The sequence below is a fragment of the Triticum aestivum genome, chromosome 6D, assembly GCF_018294505.1.
Source record: "Triticum aestivum cultivar Chinese Spring chromosome 6D, IWGSC CS RefSeq v2.1, whole genome shotgun sequence".
Lineage (NCBI taxonomy): Eukaryota > Viridiplantae > Streptophyta > Magnoliopsida > Poales > Poaceae > Triticum > Triticum aestivum.
The window spans coordinates 223,049,015-223,058,351 of record NC_057811.1 but is presented as its reverse complement, the minus strand read 5'-3'; the positions used below and the strand labels follow the sequence as shown (position 1 = coordinate 223,058,351).

Below are 9,337 nucleotides of genomic sequence, written 5' to 3'. Positions count from 1 at the left end.
TACCTCCTCCGTTCGAGTTGAGCACTGGTCATCGTCCAAGTTCAAAGAGGATTATTTGCAAGTACAAAAGTCTATTTTAGTGAGAAAATGCGGCGTTTTCAAAATATTCTATATGATTCATTTATTCAACCTTAGAACTTGGCGATATTTAGTCTATTTTTCGATGATGAAGGCACACATGAAGTCATGTGCAATAGTTATAACCCTAGCGTTTCAAAGATTCATATTTTTTCTTCAAATGTGTTGTGCACCTATTTGATGAGGTAAGACAAAGTAAGATAGTGAAAATGTCATTAAAGACACTTGGAAGTACAAATGTAAAAAAAATAAATTCTAATTCTCGTCAGGTAGGAAGTTTGGAGAAGAAAACATAAGTTTTTAAAAGATGGGAATGGTAAAAAATTAAGTCCATTCAACTATATAAACCATAAAGGTACGATGGTGATGACACCGTCAGTAAGGATAAGGATGAGAAAGAAAATTAAAAAGTAAAAGTAAAAGAGCATCGAGTGATTATTTTTTCAAAAGTAGAAACTCTAGTACCATAAGTACCATGAATTAAAAACTAAAAATTGCATCAGTTCTGACTCAAGGGACGACAAATTTGAAAAAAGAATGTATTAGTAAAAGTTCGGATGAAAAAAGCAACTTAATAAATGAAAAAAACTACAAGTTCACAACTACAAAAGTTGTATGTTCAAACATGACGTCTCAGATAAGTTTGCAAAAAAGCTCAAACAAAAGAAAATACCACGGAAATTCAAATGGTAAAAGCTCAAGTCGCAAAACACGAGAAGTCCAAAACATCGTTGTAAAAAAATTGAGTTGAAAAAAGAAACACACAAACTATTTTCTTTTTGAAAAAACATCATTCAGTTCAATGATATAAACCATGCAAGTTCGAGGACTATGATATAGTAAACCATTGAAAAGTTACAAGGAAAAGCCGTACCAAAAAAGACAATAAAGTCTAGTCTGTGAAAATTATCTCCTCAGTACAAACACATATAGAGATCAGTACAAGTACTCTGTTTTTCCTGATGGGAAAACAACACAAAGAGTCTCACCGTATTTCAAATTAGTCTTCATCAGTTGCGAATTTGAGACAACATTCAGCATGACTAAGTTTCACTTTTTCGATAGCTTTGCGTAGACGTTGAACTGAAATCTTTGGCCTCTTTGAAAGTTTCACATCTGACAATTCTTTGTGAAATTTTGTTGCACACCTACCGCGAAAGTTCCCCAAAATATGAGCTGCCATTTTATAGCTCGTATGGTGCTCAGGCTCATGTCAGATACAGTAGTAAGTAACTATCGTTAGCCCCTGATCAAATACTACTACTATAGTAGCTCCACCAGCAACAACATAGTGCCAGATAATTAATTAGCGACGGAATCTCCTCAGCTCCCAGTCAAGGATGGGCACATGGCCAACATGACTACACTTGCCGGCGACTAAGGTATATGCGTATATCTATGAATGAAATGCGCCTATGGCTTACATTGCTTTGCATAAAGTCAGAGCTTGAACCTAAAAACTTCTCACTCTATGCTCCTAGTCCACTTCGGATGAGTCCAGGTCCAGCTCCATACAGAGTGCTTTGAAAATGATCGGCCTGTGAAGTAGTAGGCCTGCCTGTCAATCCTCCCTCCCAGATCAATGTTCATCGCTCCCATCACAGCTGAATAAACAAAGAATGTTCAAACTAGGAGCCACAGTTCATTATTGTCATATCTGCAACAACCACAAGCATCCTATGCACCGCTGCCATGTTCTCAAGCAACCAAGGCCATGTGCTTTCCTCGGTGGGTGTGGTCTAGTAAACGCAATGTTCGTACAGCTACCAGACTCGCTCTTCAAGGAGCATCTTGCACCACCAACTTTGCCGACAGCTTTGGTTACGATCTCTGGTGGTTCTTTGTCTGCTGCTGTGGTCGAGGTTGAGGTTGCTAAGATTGCCTCGGTCCAGACTTCGTGGAAGTGGGAAGCCGTCCCTCATGAAGCCAATACTTTCTTAGTTTCCTTCCCGTCTGTCGAAATTTTGCAGCGTGTTGCCACTTTTGAGTACAATGTGAAATCGCATGGCGTGAAGATCGCTTTCAGTGAATGGAAAGCTGAGGAGCTTCCATCCGTTCTTCCTTTGCAGTCTGTATGGGTTCATGTCACGGGAGTCCCGCCACCACTGCGCCATTTCCTTGGTCTATGGGCGGTTGGATCGGTTATAGGCGCCACTCAGGACGTTGACTTGGTTTGCTTGCGCCGACATGGTATAGTGCGAATCCAGGTGGCTGTTCATTCCTTGGATATTTTCAGCAAAAAGCATGGGTCTGATGAAGCCTCGATCTCCTCTGATGTTTACGTCAAGCTTAATGGATATGCGTTTCGGTTTGTACTAGAGGATGATTTTGTCCCCGACGCTGACTTCATTCCGCGGATTTGGGAAAACCATGATGATGGACATAATGACGGTGCTAACGGGGATGAAGATATGCCAGATAGGGATGCGAACAAGAGAACAAAAAGTGTCCAGTCCGTTGGTGAAAATGCAGCGTCTGGAGCTTACACAGGTTCCAATGTTCCCATGCAGACTACTCATGCGGGCTTTGAGAATGCTACAGTTCCAACCAAAGGCATTTTAGTGCATAATGATCTGAGGCCTTCTTCGCTACAGGTGCAGGCGTCAGTTGACTGTGCAAATATTGTGTCCATGCAGAGGGCCTCAGCTACGTCCGCACCGGGCCATGCAGCGGCTTCTACCGCGCCCAAGCAGAAGCCAGAAGCTACGCCTACACTTGGCCATGCAGTGGCTCCTATGGCGCCCGAACAGCAAGTCGTGGATAGGGCTGCTGCGGGGCCCGTGGCTGCATGTGCACCCAAGCAGTCTTATGCAGAGGCTCCTGCTAATCATGTGCCCGCCTCACCAGTACTGCATGTTGTGCATGCGGCTGCTTCTACCGTGCTTGTGCAGCCGGGCATGGGTTCGGGTGCGCCGTCACCCGTGCAGGCTACAGCTGCTGCTTCAGTGCGTGCGCAATGTTCAATGACGCCGTCCGTCGAGACTTCTTCAGCTCCTGCTCCGGTTGCCGTGGTCCCCCTTGGCCCAGCTGCGGGTGGTCTGAGCGGATCAGCCACAACACCCCTTGCGGTTGCTTCAGTGGGACTTGCGGCGCGTCCCTCTTCACCGACCTTTGGGATAGTTCAGACGCCGCCGAGCTCGCAACAATCTACACCAACGTCTCAACATAAGACACCGATGTGTACTATGTCTGGAGGGCAGGCTTCACCCCTTCGACGTAGTAACCGTCACGCCGTCTCCGCGGATGGTTCCTCTCCGACCGACGAACATTCACTTGTAAAGGCAATGCGTCGACAGGCCTCGAGGAATTTGGACCCCACACCAGGTACCTCGTCTCCTCAATCTTTTCTTTCATTTTCGAATACCCGCATTTTCTCTAGCTTAAAGAATGTTGGTATATCTATGGGGAGAAATGATAATGATATTAATATGTCGGTTGGGGCACTTAAACATATGGAGATTGACCGTTTAAAGGTTTCTCCAAAGTGTAATAGCACCCCACCTAACCCTGAGACGGAGGACGAAGATGAAACGGATGCCAAATATGATGGTCCGCTTATCTCCCACTTGGTTGGTGAGGTTACCGAGGTTGGTTTAGATGAAGCAAGACCTGGATCCATGTTTTGTGACTTCACGGCGTCTTCGCGTAAATCTAAATCGCATTCCTCAAAAAAGAAACAAAAACCGCCCAAGAAGGCGAAAGGTTCCACATCGACCCGAGTTTCCACATGAGAGGCATGTTTTGGAATAGCAGAGGTCTCTCAGACTTGGCTAAACATAAACACGTCAGTGATTGTGTACGTGAACATGGGTTGGACTTTGTGGCAATTTCCGAGGCTGGTAAATGTGACTTCCGGCCAAATGTCCTCGAGCACCTATCAGGTGGTTTCGACTACACATTGCATAGTCTACCAGCTCGTGGAAGGTCTGGAGGAATCCTTCTTGGGATACAGACCACGACCATGGACTTGTTGGCTTTTTCGACAGGTGAATTTCATATCAAATTTCACTTACGAAACAGAGCTGATAATCTTACTTGGAGCCTGGTCGCGGTCTATGGGGCTGCCCAAGATGAACACAAATCAGCTTTCCTTCGTGAATTGGTGAACCTGGCTAAAGATAACCCGTATCCAATGATTATTGGAGGGGACTTTAATATCCTTAGGTACCAACAAGAGAAAAATAATGACCGCTTCGACACTCATTGGCCCTTCCTATTCAATGCTGTGATAGACAGTTTGGATCTTCGGGAGGTTAGTATGTCGGGGCGGCAGTTCACCTGGGCTAATAACCGATCTGTGCCGACATATGAGAAGCTCGATAGGGTACTCATGGACACCGAATGGGAACTAAAATTTCCTATGGTAACCGTGCGAGCCCTAGAGCGTATCGAGGCATTATCAGATCATGCACCCATCATTCTGGATTCTAACTCTGTGAACCCAGCAGCCCGTCGCCCTTTCAAATTTGAATTGGGATGGCTGCATCGGGATGGATTTGTAGACATAATCAAGAATGTTTGGGAGAAGCCCGCCGTTGGTCGCACACCTATTCAGAGATGGAACTTTAAAATAAGGGCCATGAGGCAACACCTCGCTGGATGGGCAAAACACACCAACGGGATATATAAAAAAGAAAAACAACGGCTCTCTACCATCATTGACGACCTCGACAAGATTGCAGAGACACGCACCTTATCTCAACAAGAGATTGAATTAAAAAATCAATCTAATGAGAAGGTAGCCCGTCTTTTGCGAGAAGAGGAGATCAAATACTACCACGGATCTAAAGCTGATCTCATATTGATGGGTGATAGTAATACAAGATACTTCCAATTGATCGCCAATGGGCGACATAGGAAGAAATGTATTTACAGTCTCCAACAAGATGAGGGGCTGATCGAAGGTCAGGAGGAGCTCAAAAGTATATCACCAAATACTATAAATCGTTGTTCGGCGCGCCAGCTGAGGGGAACTTCACCCTTGACGAGACCCGAACAGATGATATTCCACAAGTCACGGCAGAAGAAAATGATATCCTAACGGCACCATTCTCAGAAGAGGAGGTGAGAGCGGCGGTGTTCCAAATGGAACATAACAAAGCTCCAGGCCCAGATGGTTTCCCCGCAGAATTCTATCAGAATTTCTGGGATATCATCAAGACTGACCTTTTGGAGTTGTTTAATTGTCTTCATGCCGACCAACTAGATCTATTCAAACTTAACTTTGGCGAGATTGTCTTGTTGCCAAAGATTAAGGAGGCCGAACAGATCCAGCAGTTCAGACCCATATGCCTCCTTAATGTTAGCTTCAAGATCTTTACCAAAGTGGCTACGAATAGGTTAAACTTGGTAGTTGACCATGTTGTCCAGCCATCTCAAACAGCGTTCATGCAAGGAAGGAATATACTCGATGGCTTAGTAATTTTGCATGAGACCGTTCATGAGATGCACCGGAAAAACATGAGTGGAGTAGTATTTAAAATCGACTTTGAGAAGGCCTATGACAAGGTCAAATGGTCTTTCCTCCAACAGGCCCTAAGAATGAAAGGTTTCTCTGATAAATGGCGCCAATGGATCCAAAATTTTGTAACTAGAGGTAGTGTGGCCATCAAAGTCAATGATGATTTAGGCCATTACTTCCAGACAAAAAAAGGACTACGGCAGGGTGACCCCATGTCCCCAATGTTATTTAACATTGTTGTTGACATGTTGGCTATTCTGATTGAGCGCGCCAAGCAGGACGGCCAGATTGCAGGAGTAGTACCACACCTTGTGGATGGTGGTCTCTCTATTCTGCAATATGTCGATGACACAATTCTTTTTATGGAACATGACCTAGACAAGGCTCGAAACCTGAAACTCTTGCTTTCAGCATTTGAGCAAATGTCGGGGCTCAAAATTAACTTCCATAAAAGTGAACTTTTCTGCTTTGGAGAAGCCGTTGAGGCGGCTGCAGATTACGCTGACCTGTTTGGTTGTGCACATGGTCAATTCCCAATTAAATATCTGGGAATACCAGTTCACTATCGGCGTCTCACCATTGCGGAGTGGAAGCATGTTGAGGAGCGTCTAGAGAAACGACTGAGCAGTTGGAAAGGCAAGTTGCTCTCAGTTGGAGGACGGTTGGTTTTAATTAACTCTGTCCTCACAAATATGGTTCTCTATATGCTTTCTTTCTTCCAACTCCCAAAAGGGGTCCTCCAAAGACTGGACTATTTTAGATCCAGATTCTTTTGGCAGGGAGACGGTGAAAAGAAAAAATATAGGCTAGCCAAATGGAGCGTGGTTTGTAGGCCGAAAGACCAAGGTGGCCTTGGAATTCATGACCTACAGGTCAAGAATGAGGCCCTACTTAGTAAATGGTTGTTCAAACTTCTTACTGAGGATGGTGTTTGGCAAACCATATTGCGCAACAAGTATCTAGGCCAAAAGGCGGTGTCTCGGGCTTATTGGAAACCTGGCGACTCACACTTTTGGGCTGGCCTAATGGCGGCAAAGAAACATCTTTTTTGCTTTGGGTCTTTCGCGATAATGGATGGGTCAGAGGTTCGTTTCTGGGAAGACATATGGCTAGGCAATGCCAGTCTCCGAGAGCAATACCCAGCCTTATATGCCATTGCTCGCGATAAGAGTAATACTATTGCGCAAGTGCTTAGCTCATCCCCGCCGAATATTTCGTTCAGGCGGGATTTGATTGGCCCTCGACTTTTGTCATGGCATAATCTTTTATCCAGTCTGGATTCGATTAATCTGACACAAGGCCGGGATGTGTTTCACTGGAAACTCACAACATCAGGGTCTTACACAGTAGACTCGATGTACCGTGCACTTATGCATTCCGAGGTGCCAGTGAATAATAACAAAAAAAATTGGAAGTCTAAGATTCCACTAAAAGTTAAAATCTTTATGTGGTATCTTCGTAGGGGGGTTGTGCTAACCAAAGACAATCTTGCACGGCGCAGCTGGCCAGGAAGTAAGAAGTGTTGCTTTTGTGCTCATGACGAGACAATCAAACACCTATTTTTCCAATGCAAGTTTGCACGTTCTACATGGTCAGTCATCCAAATAGCGTCAAATTTGTATCCGCCAACGAGTATTGCCAATATATTTGGTCATTGGTTGGACGGAATTTCAAATAGTTTCAAAACGCTAATAAGGGTGGGGGCGTATGCCTTACTATGGTCGCTTTGGCTATGTAGAAATGATTTGATTTTTAATGAAAAAAATGCTTCTCCTCTGCAGGTTATTTTCCGTTGTACGCACTCGCTTCATACGTGGTCTACGCTACAACAGGCGGAGCACCAACCGCTGTTCAAGGCGGTGTGTACGCGGTTGGAGCAGGCGGCTATGGAGGTTTTTTCCCAACATGGGTGGCAGCATAACCTCCGGATCGATCCACCGCCGAGTTCGACATAGGCAAAGTGTCGGTCCATAGGACTCTACTGTTGCCGTTTTGTCGGTTTTCTTACTTTTTCTAGTGTCAGACTTTGGTGTTTGGCTGTGTGCATCATAGTTATGCAGAGGCCGGGTGTTACTCATAATGTTTTGTATCCGCTTGATGCTACATTTGAGATAATAAAATCGCCCTTTATCGAAAAAAAGAGCCACAGTTCATTCGATCCCCACTCTCTAGTGTCGGATCAGATCCCACCGAAACGCCCGCACAGTGTTGAAAGCAAAGAAATCCTTCTGCGGCCAGTCAACGCTTGTTAGATTCGATTGATTCGATGAGCCGCAACAAAAAGACAGGGCAATTCAATTCATTTCGTTTCGAGGCGCAAACATGAAGCAGCGGAGCCTCTCGACGGCGGACCGCCCCCTCCCACTCCGGCGGGACCCGCCACCGTCCTCTGCCCTTCCCTTCCCAGGATGGTAAGGCAAACGAAATCAGTGGAGTGGTCACTTAATCCTTTCGACCACATCACCGCTCGGGACCTTAAAAAAAACATAACAGCTCGGCGCCATGCCGCCAGTACAAAGGGGAAGGAGATGGCGGCCCGCTCCGCTCCCCTCCTCCTCCTTCCCTGAACACGGTGACGCCACCACCACCTCGACCCGACCCCCCAGCTGGAAATGGCGGCCTCCCCCTCCGCCCTCGCGCTCTCCCCCACCACGCGGGTAAGCCATCCTTGTGCCTTCACTTGAGTTCTCTCTGCTGATTTCTCGCTTGGTGCTGTTTGCAGGTGGTAGTTGCTCCATTCGTGTTGCGCTGAGGTGGACGCCGGCACCGCGCGTGGCCGCCGTCTCCTCCGTCCAGCTCCGCGCGTGCTCTTGGGGCGCGTTGCACCCTCTACGGCCGGAGCTCGCCGCGGCCCCTCCTCGCCATGGCGCGCCCGCTGCAGGGCGCCTCTGTTACGGCCTCACGCATGTACGCACCCACGCCAGACTTCTCTCCACCATACGAGCTCCAGCAGCAGCGCCGCCGCTGTCGCTCGCGCCCCGGCGCCCATCGTCGCACGTAGGATAGGGCCTGAGTTGCCGGGAGGGAGGCTGGCGGGTGGAGGGATCGGCCACAAGCAGCTCGGTCGACGGCTGGAGTGGCCGGCTGAACGGGGAGAGAGCGGGAGGGGCTCTTATTTGCTGTTTTAATAAAAAAAACGACCAGTTCAACAAAAATGACTGAATCAGTACAACCGCTCGAATTCATCAGTTCAATAATGGTAACAGAATAATATTACACTATTAGGGAAAACCCTAGTAGTAGCGCGAGTTTTGAGGCTATCAGCAGCGCGGGCAGCCGCGCTATTAATAAGGCGCAACAGCTAACTGTTAGTAGTAGCGCGGTCTGTACCCGCGTTACTACTATTGACTATATCAGCAACGCTTTTCCAGAACACGCTACTATTAGCTAGCTGTAGCGCTTTCCTAGCCCTGCGCTACTGCTATGTGTTTCATCATTTCCCCCCAGCTTCCTACCTAGTTTCAATTTCAATAAACTGCAATTTCCAGATACTACATACTACTAGATATCAATTTCATAAAGCATTATAGGTATTAGGTAGTACTACCTCCGTTCCAAATTACTTGTCGTGGTTTTAGTTCAAATTTGAACTAAGACCACGACGAGTAATTTGGAACAGAGGGAGTACTAGATAACAATTTCATACATAGTCAACATGCATCCTCAAGCAGTACAAGGTGATATCGACGACGATCATCATATTTAGTTCTAGATGATATCGACGACGATCATCATATGTACTTCTACATGATATCGACAACGATCATCATATGTAGTTCTAGATGATATAGCCACACA

At 46.3% G+C, this 9,337-nt stretch overlaps 1 pseudogene; it reads left to right on the top strand.

Moving 5' to 3' along the window:
• Window positions 1–1,829: 1,829 nt before the first annotated feature.
• LOC123142567 (uncharacterized) lies at window positions 1,830–8,545 on the top strand (annotated as a pseudogene).
• Window positions 8,546–9,337: the final 792 nt, after the last annotated feature.